A 13424-nucleotide genomic window follows, 5' to 3' on the forward strand; every position below is an offset into this window, starting at 1 on the left:
TATTTATTTTCTGAAGATCGCCACTGCTCTGTAGACTCCATTTCAGAATTATTGCTAAATGGATGATTGATGGATAGACAGATAAAAATCTGGAATGTTAATGTACAATCTGCTGCCATTAGTGCTGTAATTTTAAAATATTAGTAATTTATAAACATTCGGCATGTTCATTTTTTTCAAAATAAAATTTCCCACATAAATATATACCTCTACAATTTATCTTTTGTTCTAAAATAACCAAATTATCTGAAATTTGTTGTTCATTTTTTTTTTGAGACAGAGTCTTGCTCTGTCACCCAGGCTGGAGTGCAGTGGCGCGATCTTGGCTCACTGCAACCTCCACCTCTGTTTTATTGCCATTGGGAAAAAATCATGAGTCTATTTTGAGCTTATCATGTAGTTTTAAATAGGTTGATAATATAAAAGGTACCATAATATATTTATTAGATCCTCTCTTGTTGCACATTTTTCAATACTTTGCACAATAAACAATGCTGTGATATTCTTCTAGCAAAATCCTATCAGATATCCCAAGCGATTCTCCTGCCTCAGTCTCCCAAGTAGCTGGGATTACAGGCATGTGCCACCACGCCCGGCTAATTTTTGTATTTTTAATAGGCACGGGGTTTCACCACATTGACCAGGCTGGTCTTAAACTCCTGACCTCAGATAATTGACCCGCCTAGGCCTCCCAAAGTGCTGAGATTACAGGCATGAGCCACCACACCCAGGCAATTTGTTGTTCTTCAAAAAACACCCATTTAGAATGTTTATGCTACTTATCTAATCCTCTCTATATTCAGAGTATCGACATGTGTCTAGTAATTCCCACTTTCACAAATATATCTTAACAAAATTCTCATGGGATATCTGATAGGATTTTGCTAGAAGAATATCACAGCATTGTTTATTGTGCAAAGTATTGAAAAATGTGCAACAAGAAAGGGTCTAGTAAATGTATTATGGTACCTTTTATATTATCAACCTATTTAAAACTACATGATAGACTCAAAATATATTCATGATTTTTTTTCCAATGGCAATAAAACAGAGCTACAAAACAATATGAGCATCATTATGTCATTTTTGTAAAAGATCATATAGATTGATAAAAGCCTGAAAAAATATGCACTAGGGTGGTTTATCTTTTTAAAATTCTGTCTGACAATATTTTGGTCAGTCTTGAAATCCTGCAAACCGGGTTGATCTGAGGGACAGAAAACTATAAGCTACATGAACTTTGAGTTTTAAGAGTTTATCCTTTAACATATGCTCCTCCTTTTCTGCTTCCTCTTTTCTCTCACATGTTAACATTCTACAAATGTATGGTCTTTTCTTTAGCTAACATCATTGATTGTGTCAAAACATCTACCAGCATTAATAAAGTTATCTTTTGTCTGTTATTCATACCTATTAATGCAACTGAGTTCACCAGAATATTTCCAAAGAAAGGATCAGGACAGAGGAATATAGAGAGGGCATAAAGTACACTGGGTCCAAGCCAACAGAATCTTTTTATCGCCCTGAACCTCAGTTTCCCCCTCAGGAATGAGGAGATTAGAATGTATCACTTTAGAAAGACTTCTTTGCACAGCTGTTTCATGACTATAATAGGGGGTAGTGCATATCAAAGGGAGAAAAAGCTACACAAAGGAGAAAAAGGAAGCCCTTATCAATCTCACACTTAGAGCCCAATTTTATTGTAATGGCTTCCAAATGGGTGTGTCCATTCAAATCATCTGGAGTTCTGCTAAAATTAAGCCAAGTGTCCTTTCTGAGCCCACACATCTGACCTTGGATTTAAATGTCTGTATTTTGAGCACCCTAAGCATTTTTGATACAGCAGGACTGTGAACCAGTGTTTGGAAACTACTGCTCAAGGATAATGTTCAAAACATATTTCCATCTTAAAGTGAGACAGATAAATAGAACAACTCAGAAAGCATTTGATTGACTTGGTGTTTTTGCATTAATCTTCTTACCTTTTCTAGGCAAGAAAAGCAGAAAATGCAACCAGGCCAGTGATGTTATTTTGATTAGCCACATAGAACACTTAGCCACCATGTTTTGAAAGTATTTGTATTCACAGCCATTTTCCAATAAACATTTTCTATTAAGGGTCATAGGGTTAAAAGGCTCTTTGTTAATTTGATAAGGTACTGAGTTACTTAGTATTATATCTGTTTAAAATCTCAGCTTTTAATGTGACCATTAGACATAGAAGAAATCAATGATTTCATCAGCTTAATAGGGCTATTGCTCCTGTGTTCATTTTATTATATGGAGCTTCAAGAGTGCCATTGGAGATGGCTTTGAACATTTCAAACAGATTCGATTTCAGTTTCTGATTCAAAATTCAGTAGATGTTCTTGAAAGATGATAGTGTGTGATGGAAATTATACATCAAAATAGCATACAGAAAAAAATAATCAGAAATATAGCAATAATGGCAAGCACTACTCTGAGAACACAGAGGTAGGGCATTAAAAAGGCAAACACCTTTGGGTCTAGCCTTCTATTTCTATATGAGGACTCTGCCATTAAGGTAAATGTTCTGATTTCATTTCTTACACACACACACACACACACACACACACACACACAGACACACACGCTCACCAAACTTGAAATGATTTTTCTGATTGCAAACTTTTTCTGCCTAGAAGTACAGATTGGTTGTGAAAGTCTCAGCCCATTCTGAGTTCTCTTTTCAGAGATGTTTGATGCAAAGACCACATGTTCTTATTTGTCTCTCACCTTTGAGGACCCTTGGCAGGACAGCCTGTCATGCTGGCAAGGGAACCTGAGGTTGCAGCCTGTGAAGGGCTGGGTAGCTAAGTCTAATATAGCGGAAAATTATCATGCCCATATGAATTCACACCTAGGCCACATCCTTCAGTTTCAGTCTTCTAGTCTTATCAATCGTAAGATTGACATATTGATTTTCATGTCTCTGAATGTTGTGCCTATTTTTAAATTGGATCTAAAGATTCAACTTTATGAACCTATAAAATCCCACTTAGGAGATCCATGGAGAACTTTCAGGAAGTTTAGGGACCTCTCCAAATTTTATAGAAAATTTCTGCTCCAGGAGACAGAACTGATTTTTCTAATTTCTATCCTTGTTGGAAAACAAAAGCAACCCCAGGGAATCTCTTTATACAAAGTGACTAAAAAATTATAGAAGTAGTTTATGTTAGTTACAGATTTGTTGGCTATAGTTTTTCTTTCATTTCTGGTAATACACACAGCAGCCCTCACCTAGAGACGGGCATGTGGCCCTGAAAAGGGTACCATGATTTACTCGGAGATGGATACACAAACCAGGCCTGCCCAACCAGACCCATTTCCAGATTTGGAGGGTTCCTGCAAGTAATGAAGAAAAGATTTCCCTTTTCATCTCAATTTTAGTTTCAATTTCCATTTTAAGTGGGAAAATGTAAATCTAGAGGCTTTTAGCAGTCATGTTAATCATGTTCTCCATCTCATGAAGAAAGTTTTTTCCTGAAATGCATGGTAAGTGACCAAACAGGTGAAGAGCTTAAGCCTTTTGGCAAAACCATTGCATAATCCCATGAACATTTTGACTTGCTCAAAGTCAATTTGATTATGCTTAAAATAACTTTTTATACTGAAAATAACTTTTCACAGCAGAAGTAATATATTCTTACTGTTGAAAATTAAATCAATACAGGGACAGAAAATAATGACTCCAAATGTAGATCAAAATGTTGATGTGTTTTTTTCAGTACGTTCTCTGTATGTTTGTTTTTATAAAACACACATGTATTCATACACACACACATACAAGTAAACACTCAAAGCACTTTTAAGTATACAAGTTTTTTTAACTCTTTTTGTTCACTAAAAATTTACCATGAAAAATTGTATTGTATGTGTATATATATATATATATATATATATATTTTTTTTTTTTTTTTTTTTTTTTTTTGTAGCAGAACTTACTACGCAGCAAAGACTTACTCATGATCCTATCTTCTTACTTTCCTTTCTTCCAGGTGCTAGGAATTGTCCTATGCATTGGGGATATAGCACTGAATAAGAAAGGTGGAGTTTCTCTTTATATGAAAATTTTATATTAATGAGTAAGGCTGACACTAAGCAAGAAAACAAAATATATCCAAAGAGGACCTATAGTAACAAGCAAACAAACAAGATTGTGTGATAAAATTAACAGGGAATGGGAGGAGATAGCATTCAGTAGGACGGTTAGGAAAAGGTCCCTGGAGGAGGCAAGAATTGAACCAGAACTTGATGAGAAGAAACAGTCAGTCCTTTAGTATTGGGATGAGCATTTTCTAGAAAGAAGGATTCACTAGTGCTTGGGCCTTGCAGTGGAGACAAGCTTAATGAGTTTGAGAAACATGAGAAACAGGTGGTGATTCAATTAGAATGGGTAGAGAGGGCAACAGAAGATACAGTCAGAAAAATAGGCTGGGAACAGGTAACATAGAAACTGGGAGGGCATGTAAAGCAATCTGGATTTTATTCTAAATGAAATAGAAAAAAATCTGAGGTTTGAAAAAGGAGGAAAACAATCTATGAAATTTAATTTATTGAGATATATTTGTGGCTTGCATTATGCTGGGGGCAATAGAAATGGAGAAAAGTGGACAGGTTTGGGTGCATTTTGAGGTAGAATCAACAAGACTTGCATTTGGGCATTGACAAATAACCTGAGCCTCCATCCCCTCATCTATAAATAAAATCAGTGGCGTTAACTTAGTCCTGAACTCCCTTCCATGGCTTCTGTCAAGTTTCTGCAAGTAGCACACACATTTTACTAGTACTTTGATCTATAGAAAATTCTGAGGCGGTTATCTTATTTATGTTTTTTTAGCGACTACTGCTTAATTTCTGGAAAATTACCTGGGTGGAAGGGAAAATCATTAGTGAAGTTAAACTCCTTTGCAGAGAAACTGTCCTGTTGGAGGGTGGAGATGGCTTAGTGAGCTGAGCAGCTGGTTCAAACACTTAGAATCCCTGGATGCAGAGACTCAGATCTCAGCAGGACTCACTCGACCATTCATCCTTCCAAGGTAGATAAATTGAATGTTGCACAATTTAGAATGTGTGTGTCTTTCAGATAATGCCTTAGAAAGCAAAGTCTGTATGAACATTAAAGACTACATAGCACTATAGAGGAATAGGGGCCACCCTGTGTCCTTGGCCTAAATTTCCTCCTTCCCTAATGTGGTAGGGTGGACTACTTCAGATACCAATATTTTACTGTTGCTAAGTCCATGCCGTTTGCTTGGTCACTAGAATCCTTCAGAATAAAATGAACTTTATTAACAGAAAACTGTTTTGACTTACTATGAGTGCCTCCAAAGTTGACTCTAACTTCCCTGTGCTTTTTAATGATGTTCCCATCACAGGGACTTCAGCCCTCACAGACTGGAACAAACACATTTCACAGGTGAAAGGTAGCTTGATCTCTCCTATAGGAGGTCTGTAGTCAAGCTCTGATACCAGGGGAAATTCCACCACTGAGGGCTCCCTGCCCCGAAGATAACCCAGTTGAAGGCACTGAAAGATGTGGAAAAGGACACTATGAACAAATGAAGGGCAGGAAACCCAGGCACAATCACCAGATGGCTGCAACTTTTCTTTTTTTCTCTTACAGATTACCAAACTTGGCAATGAATCTGGATGGAGATTCGAAACGAAAGTCTGGATAATTTATTTAGCCACAATATCTAATACATTTTCAAAGACTTTATATAAATAAACCCTTTAACAGTATATTATACATTCTTATTTTTAAAATTGTAGAAAATTTCATTCATTCAATCATGATATAGTGCTTTCATATGTATTTTTATCCCTCACCTCCCTTCCAATACTCTCTATTCCTTGTCACCTAGAGACCTGTTCCTTTCTAAGAAATTCGCCAAGGGGAATCCATTACCAGGCAATGAACACAAAGAAATGAGGAGTCAAAGTTTTGACTTCTGAGTTCCAAAAGCAGACGTTTACATGAAAGGCAAAATGACAAAGAGAAGTATCAGTCCTGATAGAACAAGTTCTTTCTGCCTACTGGAGTCTAGATAAAATTGACAGATTGGATGAAAGCAGAAGGAAGTAAGCTAGAATGACAATGATAAAGAGGTGATACCAAGGATACAAGGAACAAGATTTGAAAGAAGTGGGGACAACACCCAGAAATATCTCAGCATCTCCTTGAGTCAGCAACAGAAGGCCACACAGGAACCGAATAAGCCCTTTAGGTCAAAACACAATTCATTCATTCTATGAGATTTTATTGGGTGCTCACGATGGTGCCAAACATGGTGTCAAGTGATAAAAACAAAATATTAATAATATATTGTAATATATTAATATATATTTATATATAAATTCTATATATAGTGAGAGCTAGTCATATGTGTGTGTGTGTGTGTGTATATATATATATATATATATATATATATATATATATATAACACTAGTTTTGAACTATTCAGAAGTTCGAAGTTAGAGAGACAAATATCATAATTATAATACAGGATAAAATCATCCAGGAGGTCTGAGAAGGTGGTAATTGATTTGAGGACTACAGTTTTCTGAGAAAAGAATTTATCTGGCAAGTCTTTCTTTAGGTACAACAAAATAATTCCCAAGAGATCACCTCCCACCCCTACTCTCTTCCTCCTGGAAAATAGAGGAGTGGGAACAAGTCAGCTTCATATAATGAGAAAATATGGATGAAAGATGTGTTGCTAGGAAGGATTAAAGAGCCACAGAAAGTTTAGGACATATATGGGCTTTTGCTTGTTCATTTTACTTTTTGTGCTGATGCAAATAGCCACAAGGAGATACAAAGATTTTAAATTAAAGTAAAAGATGTTGTATGATTTGGCCAAAGTGACTCTTAAACTAAGCCAAAGATCTACTATTCATCTCCTAATGGGGAAGAAAGAGAGAAAGAACGAGTGAGAGTTATAGATCCTGTGGAGATGAAATAACAAGTGGAAGAGCCTGTCAAGCTTGTGCTTGAGGTGTGAGAATGGCTTGCAGCATGGGGATATCAAATCAGAATCTTTACCTTTTCAATGCTGTGATAATAGAATCATGAAGTTAAAACTGATTTGGTAATTATTTCAATCCCTTTAAAATATTTTCAATCTATCGATCGATCATGTATCCAGTCTTTTGGACAAATCTGCAATTTAGTTGATTATCTTATTTAATAATGGGCATAGGATACGGTAGAATATAAACATGCAGTTTTTCCAAATCTGCGTTTTGTAGCTGGAAATATTTAATAAAAAATTGTTCACAATTGCATTAGTTTGATTCATGAAAGGAAAAATAAATACCTAAAAAGAAAGCCAAGTTGACCACTAATAAAAGCTATGTTAGAGGTTGCAAGATGTTTTTGGAGTTCAAGTTGGATTTTCCCACATGGGCTGTCATGCTACTTTCTTTTGACTCTGTGTACCTCATATTCTCAAAGCTACATCACTGGTGATCCCATATGAATGAGGAGTTATTCACCCTCTCAGAAGCAGGAATTATATAAGTATTTCCACAATCCCACTCTTTTAAGAAACATGAGTTTGCCGTGTATTCTAGACCCAGTATCCATTAAAAGGAGACTACCTATGGATTCCTGGATGACTGTTCTTCTCATACCTCTTCTTTACATAGCATCTATTTCTCATATATTATCCCTTCCATTCTTGTTGCCCCATATGAGTAATGCATCCTATATTGTATTAGACTACAGAATTGCTCTTGCCTACTTGCCTTGACTCTAACTCTGTAGTTTCACCTGATTACTCTTCTCCAAGATCCTTTCCCAAACATTGCCCTTCTCTGAACCTCTAAGGTAGCTGGAGACCCTGCTTTGCTATCTAACTCATATTCACTCTTATTCACTAAAGACTACTTTCCTTTTCTCTATTGGTGGAACCAGATCAAGTGGTTCTATATGGTCAACTACTTTTTCTGTGTCACAATGGAGATAAATAATGAAAAAAATCATTGCCAGTTTTCACACACCAGACTAAATCTCCAGACATCACAATTGCCTACATTTTACCTGGTTTTGGGCCATGTGTATTTTCCAAGCACTGTTTTTATAGTTGGTTCAGATTATCTAATCTTTACTCTGCTCTAAGAACCCCACATTGATGCACACATACACAGCCACTTGGGACATGGAAATTTACTGAATATATAGAGACAAATAGCAGAGACAAGGCTATCGAGGAGTTGGGAAGACTCTAAATACACATCTGGCTGAAATGGAGCAGGGGGTGGAGATAGAATACAAAGACAAATCAGGATAGCAATTGCTACAGCAAGACAGTCATTTACTTTCCATCTCTATAATCCCAACAATACAATAAACATAGAGCAGGGACATTTAAAACTCTACTAAAATGAGCTTCTTTGATGTCTTTAACATTCTCCCTGATTGGCCTTATCACACTTTCCTACCTTATACCACATTACTCCTCTAAGAACAACATGCTCCAGAAATATCTACTGATTTATAATTCCAGGCACACGTCACATTCCTTGATATTAGTATACTACTGAATTAGGTACATATTCAAAATATAACCCCTCCCCTCCAGTTCTACACAGTCTATTTAAAGAGACATGCATAAAACATATAAAACACCAAATAACATAAAGCATAGGATTGTACCTGCCGGAAAACAAACAACTTGGAAAGTAAAACTCAGTTTGGAGAGTAAGGGAAGGGTAAAATATAGAATGGAATAACAAAGAGGCAAGGAACTTACTAGGTGAAGCTGCAAGTTCTTGAATCAAACCCACCAGAATTTGAATCTTGATCATCCTATTTATTCACAGTGGGGTCAGTTGCAGAAACATTCATTGCCCCAGTTTCCATATTTGTAAAGTTCCTTATTTTTAAAGCTTCTAGCACATAGGAAGTGCTTAATGTAAGTTAATTAACATCACTTATGAAATAGCACTTTTTAAGAGACAATAACTTAACAGGAGAATTTGAAAGTAAAAATGAGTGTAAATAATTCATTACTGGTGCTCAATATTTGTTCATAGCATACCCTCAGAAATATGAGGAATAAAGTTTCCCCGAGGATTCACCTAAAGAGTGAATAAAATCTCTCAAATTTAAATTTCTTACTTTTTAGTAGACATCTGCAAGATTTGAGGTATTGTGCTAAGAAGTTTCATGCATACAATTTCATTTAAATTTTATAAAAATTTTGAGTCTGTAATATTATTACAGTTTTATAGATGAAAAACTAGCACTCAGAAAAGTGAAGTGACTTTTGCCAAGTTCCATACTTGTAAGAGGGTTTAGAATCTGGGCTCTGTGAATCATAGCCTAGGGTTTTTTTGATGTATATACTGCTCATTAAGGAAAAAATATAACAAACAAATGAAAAATTATACAGATACAAGGGACAGAGTGAATTATCCTGACAAAGAAAATACAGTGCATAACCACCAACCTGAACAGACCAATTGCAAAATAGATAGCTAATGCAAAAATAAAACAGAAATAAGAAAAATGGCTGTCCAGATGGAAGGTTAACACATATAAACAGGACTGAAAAGACTTAGGGGACGTGCCAGATTTTGCCATCATGTGAACAGCAGAATCTTCAGAAACATAATCTTCAAATGGAAATGGCGATGATACTTATGAATAGGCTCAAATTTGCTTAAAAGGTCTATTATCATTAAGAGTTTATTCGTATTAAGAAACAGATCCACTTACGTTGCTTCAAGAAAAATGTACTGTAAGAATATACATCTTAAAATCTGTCAGGACCCTGGAGAGCAGACTTTTTTGTCCAGGCATCTCTTCTCTCATCTACCCTTCTATTTGCCAACTAACTAGCTCCCCATCAATTACCTTAACTCTTATGCCATTATTACTCTTTCACATACAAATTTGGTTTTGATTTGCATGGAGCCAATTACAACTCAAGGCCTTTTTATAATTATGGTTTTTTTTTTTTTTTTTTTTTTTTTTTTTTTTTTTTTTTTTTTTTGTATTAACATCTTTGGCTAGCTTTTGGATTGAATCGTTTAGGCTGAGGCAAGTAATCAGCACTTTTTCTAGACAATTGTGTTGGGAAAGTCACACAGTGTTGAATATGGCCATTTAGACAGTAACAGTTAGGTTTCAAGAAGGGTCCCTTAAAAGCCAGAGTATGGGGGGCAGGCTACTTAAACCTTGTCTTGGGTAGAAAAGGAGATATAACATCTAGAGAAGTGCATTGTGTCATACATATGGAAACTATATTAAATATAATGCAATGATTTTAGCAACACGTGTCATCAAAAAATAGTTATGGGTTAAACGTTTATTACAAAAGTTAGATGGACATTAACTATTGGCAATTATTCCTCCAAGGCCATAAAATCTCAATTAAATAAAACCAAATACTTTTTCCTTTTTAAAGTGCTGTTTTAAAAGTATACATAAAAGGCATATACATCATACTAGAATGAACTACATGCTTATTTATAGTTACTAACTCATGACAGGGAGGGGGATTTAAAATAAGTGATGTTAGGAAAGTTAGACTTGCCTCTGAAAATATGGTACTAGGAATCCTAGGAGAGATGCATAAAATTTTCTTCTTTCCTTTTTGCTCGTTTGGGTCTCAAGTTTAGAGAAAAGAAGTATGATACTTTTCCAATCAATATTTTGAATCCATTGTACTATATCCTTTGTTTTTCCTTCTGCTGCAGTGTGTGTTTAGAAATACATTCACAATTGAAGAGGAGCTGGTCAGATATCTTGCTCTCGCCAGCATATTTTATACAGGTTGTTTGTCCAGATGACCATTTCCCATAGCCTATCACAGCTATCTTATAATCTTATTCCATTTCTTGATAGTATTCTTAAAGTCATGGCTCCTGGATTATTTTTCCCTGCTCTCTTGCCACTGTCTGCATGCTAGCACCTTTTACTTTTGGATCAGACACTCTTCATTGTTGCAAACTCAAGGTCATTTTGTGAACCTGTTTTGTACTCACAGATGTCCATGCTGAATCAAAAAGCATTACGATTAAATGAAAGAAAAAACAATCAATTAATTAAGATATTTCTATCAATTTGGGCTTACCAAGTTATATTTTATTTGATATGCAACTTTAAGTAAGTCACCTAAAATTTAAACCAATTTCAGGTGAAAATTATTGAATTTCAATCTTGAAAAAAGTAAGGAATCTTCCTACTTAAGAAGTTCTTCAGTCAGTAACTGCAGTTCGTTTGCTAGGAGACTTTGAAATATACCAGAAAACAGCCTGGCTGGCAGGTTGGTTTGTGCTGCAAGATATTCTGACAACCTGTCAAAGTTCCACTTTTCTCACATTCTACCAACTTCTCTTTTCTAAAGAAAGCATGAAATGTCAAAATGACAGGTGCCGAAGCACAGCAGCATCCAGCTTCTGGGCCTATTACCTTAGGAAGGAAGGAGCTGAAAAGTTGTGCAAGTGACACATGCTGAAGAGTGATATAATTTGCCAGGTAAAGGAGTGGCTTGATGGGGCTTGTATTAACCCTTTGGGGCTGACTAATTTGAGCTACATCCTTTGGGAGGAAATTCTAGAGGTAGCTAGAGAAGAAAAAAATACATAGCTTTTGAGAAATAACTTTCATAAATAATTGGGTACCATTCTCTTTATTGTTGGTGACTTTTTCCAATTAATTTGTTGAATGAAATCAACATTGCCTAGCTACACAGGATCTGTTAATAATTTTCAAATGGAAGGATGGGACATGTAGCCAGAAGAAAGATAAAAACATGAGAAGCAATTGCAATTGTATCTCTATGAAATCTGTTCCTGTGTGTGTGTATGCCCGCATGTGTGCGTGTATAAATACCTATTAAGAGAGTTAAGTATGACTCAGTTAATTGGGAAAAAGCTTATCTAAATTAATTGACAAGACTGAGTTATGAAATAAAATTTTCAATTTTTTTTATTTTGCTACTTTTAAATTCTGATTATGTCTTATGCAGATAATAGTAACTTGCAACTCTCAGCCATTTCTTTAAAATGTACAAAGAAGTCCTATAAAAGAGCAATTTCTTCTAAGTGACTAATGGTTCTTAATTGTGTTAATAGTTGCCACTTTGTGTGGTAAACAGAAGTTATGTTTGAGGACAATGGAAATAGATAAGTAAGATTGTGGTGATCATAGTCTTTGGCTGGGAGAAGAACGGACAGGGAATCTAATAAAACAAGAAAATTACGTAGGTATTCTTCTAGGGTTTTTATGGTATTAGGTCTAACATTTAAGTCTCTAATCCATCTTGAATTGATCTTCGTATAAGGAGTAAGGAAAGGATCCAGTTTCAGCTTTCTACTTATGGCTAGCCAATTTTCCCTGCACCATTTATTAAATAGGGAATCCTTTCTCCATTTCTTGTTTCTCTCAGGTTTGTCAAAGATCAGATGGTGTAGATGTGTGGTATTATTTCTGAGGACTCTGTTCTGTTCCATTGGTCTATAGCTCTGTTTTGGTACCAGTGCCATGCTGTTTTGGTTACTGTAGCCTTGTAGTATAGTTTGAAGTCAGGTAGCGTGACGCCTCCAGCTTTGTCCTTTTGACTTAGGATTGTCTTGGCAATGCGGGCTCTTTTTTGGTTCCATATGAACTTTAAAGCAGATTTTTCCAATTCTGTGAAGAAACTCATTGGTAGCTTGATGGGGATGGCATTGAATCTATAAATAACCTTGGGCAGTATGGCCATTTTCACAATATTGATTCTTCCTATCCATGAGCATGGTATGTTCTTCCACTTGTTTGTGTCCTCTTTTATTTCACTGAGCAGTGGTTTGTAGTTCTCCTTGAAGAGGTCCTTTACATCCCTTGTAAGTTGGATTCCTAGGTATTTTATTCTCTTTGAAGCAATTGTGAATGGAAGCTCATTCCTGATTTGGCTCTCTGTTTGTCTGTTCCTGTTGTATAAGAATGCTTGTGATTTTTGCACATTAATTTTGTATCCTGAGACGTTGCTGAAGTTGCTTATCAGCTTAAGGAGATTTTGGGCTGAGACAATGGGGTTTTCTAAATATACAATCATGTCATCTGCAAACAGGGACAATTTGACTTCTTTTCCTAACTGAATACCCTTGATTTCTTTCTCTTGCCTGATTGCCCTAGCCAGAACTTCCAACAGTATGTTGAATAGGAGTGGTGAGAGAGGGCATCCCTGTCTTGTGCCAGTTTTCAAAGGGAATTTTTCCAGTTTTTGCCCATTCAGTATGATATTAGCTGTGGGTTTGTCATAAATAGCTCTTATTATTTTGAGGTACGTTCCATCAATACCGAATTTATTGAGCGTTTTTAGCATGAAGGGCTGTTGAATTTTGTCAAAAGCCTTTTCTGCATCTATTGAGATAATCATGTGGTTCTTGTCTTTGGTTCTGTTTAT

Source organism: Rhinopithecus roxellana, chromosome 3 (genome assembly GCF_007565055.1).
Source record: "Rhinopithecus roxellana isolate Shanxi Qingling chromosome 3, ASM756505v1, whole genome shotgun sequence".
NCBI classification, from domain to species: Eukaryota; Metazoa; Chordata; class Mammalia; order Primates; family Cercopithecidae; genus Rhinopithecus; species Rhinopithecus roxellana.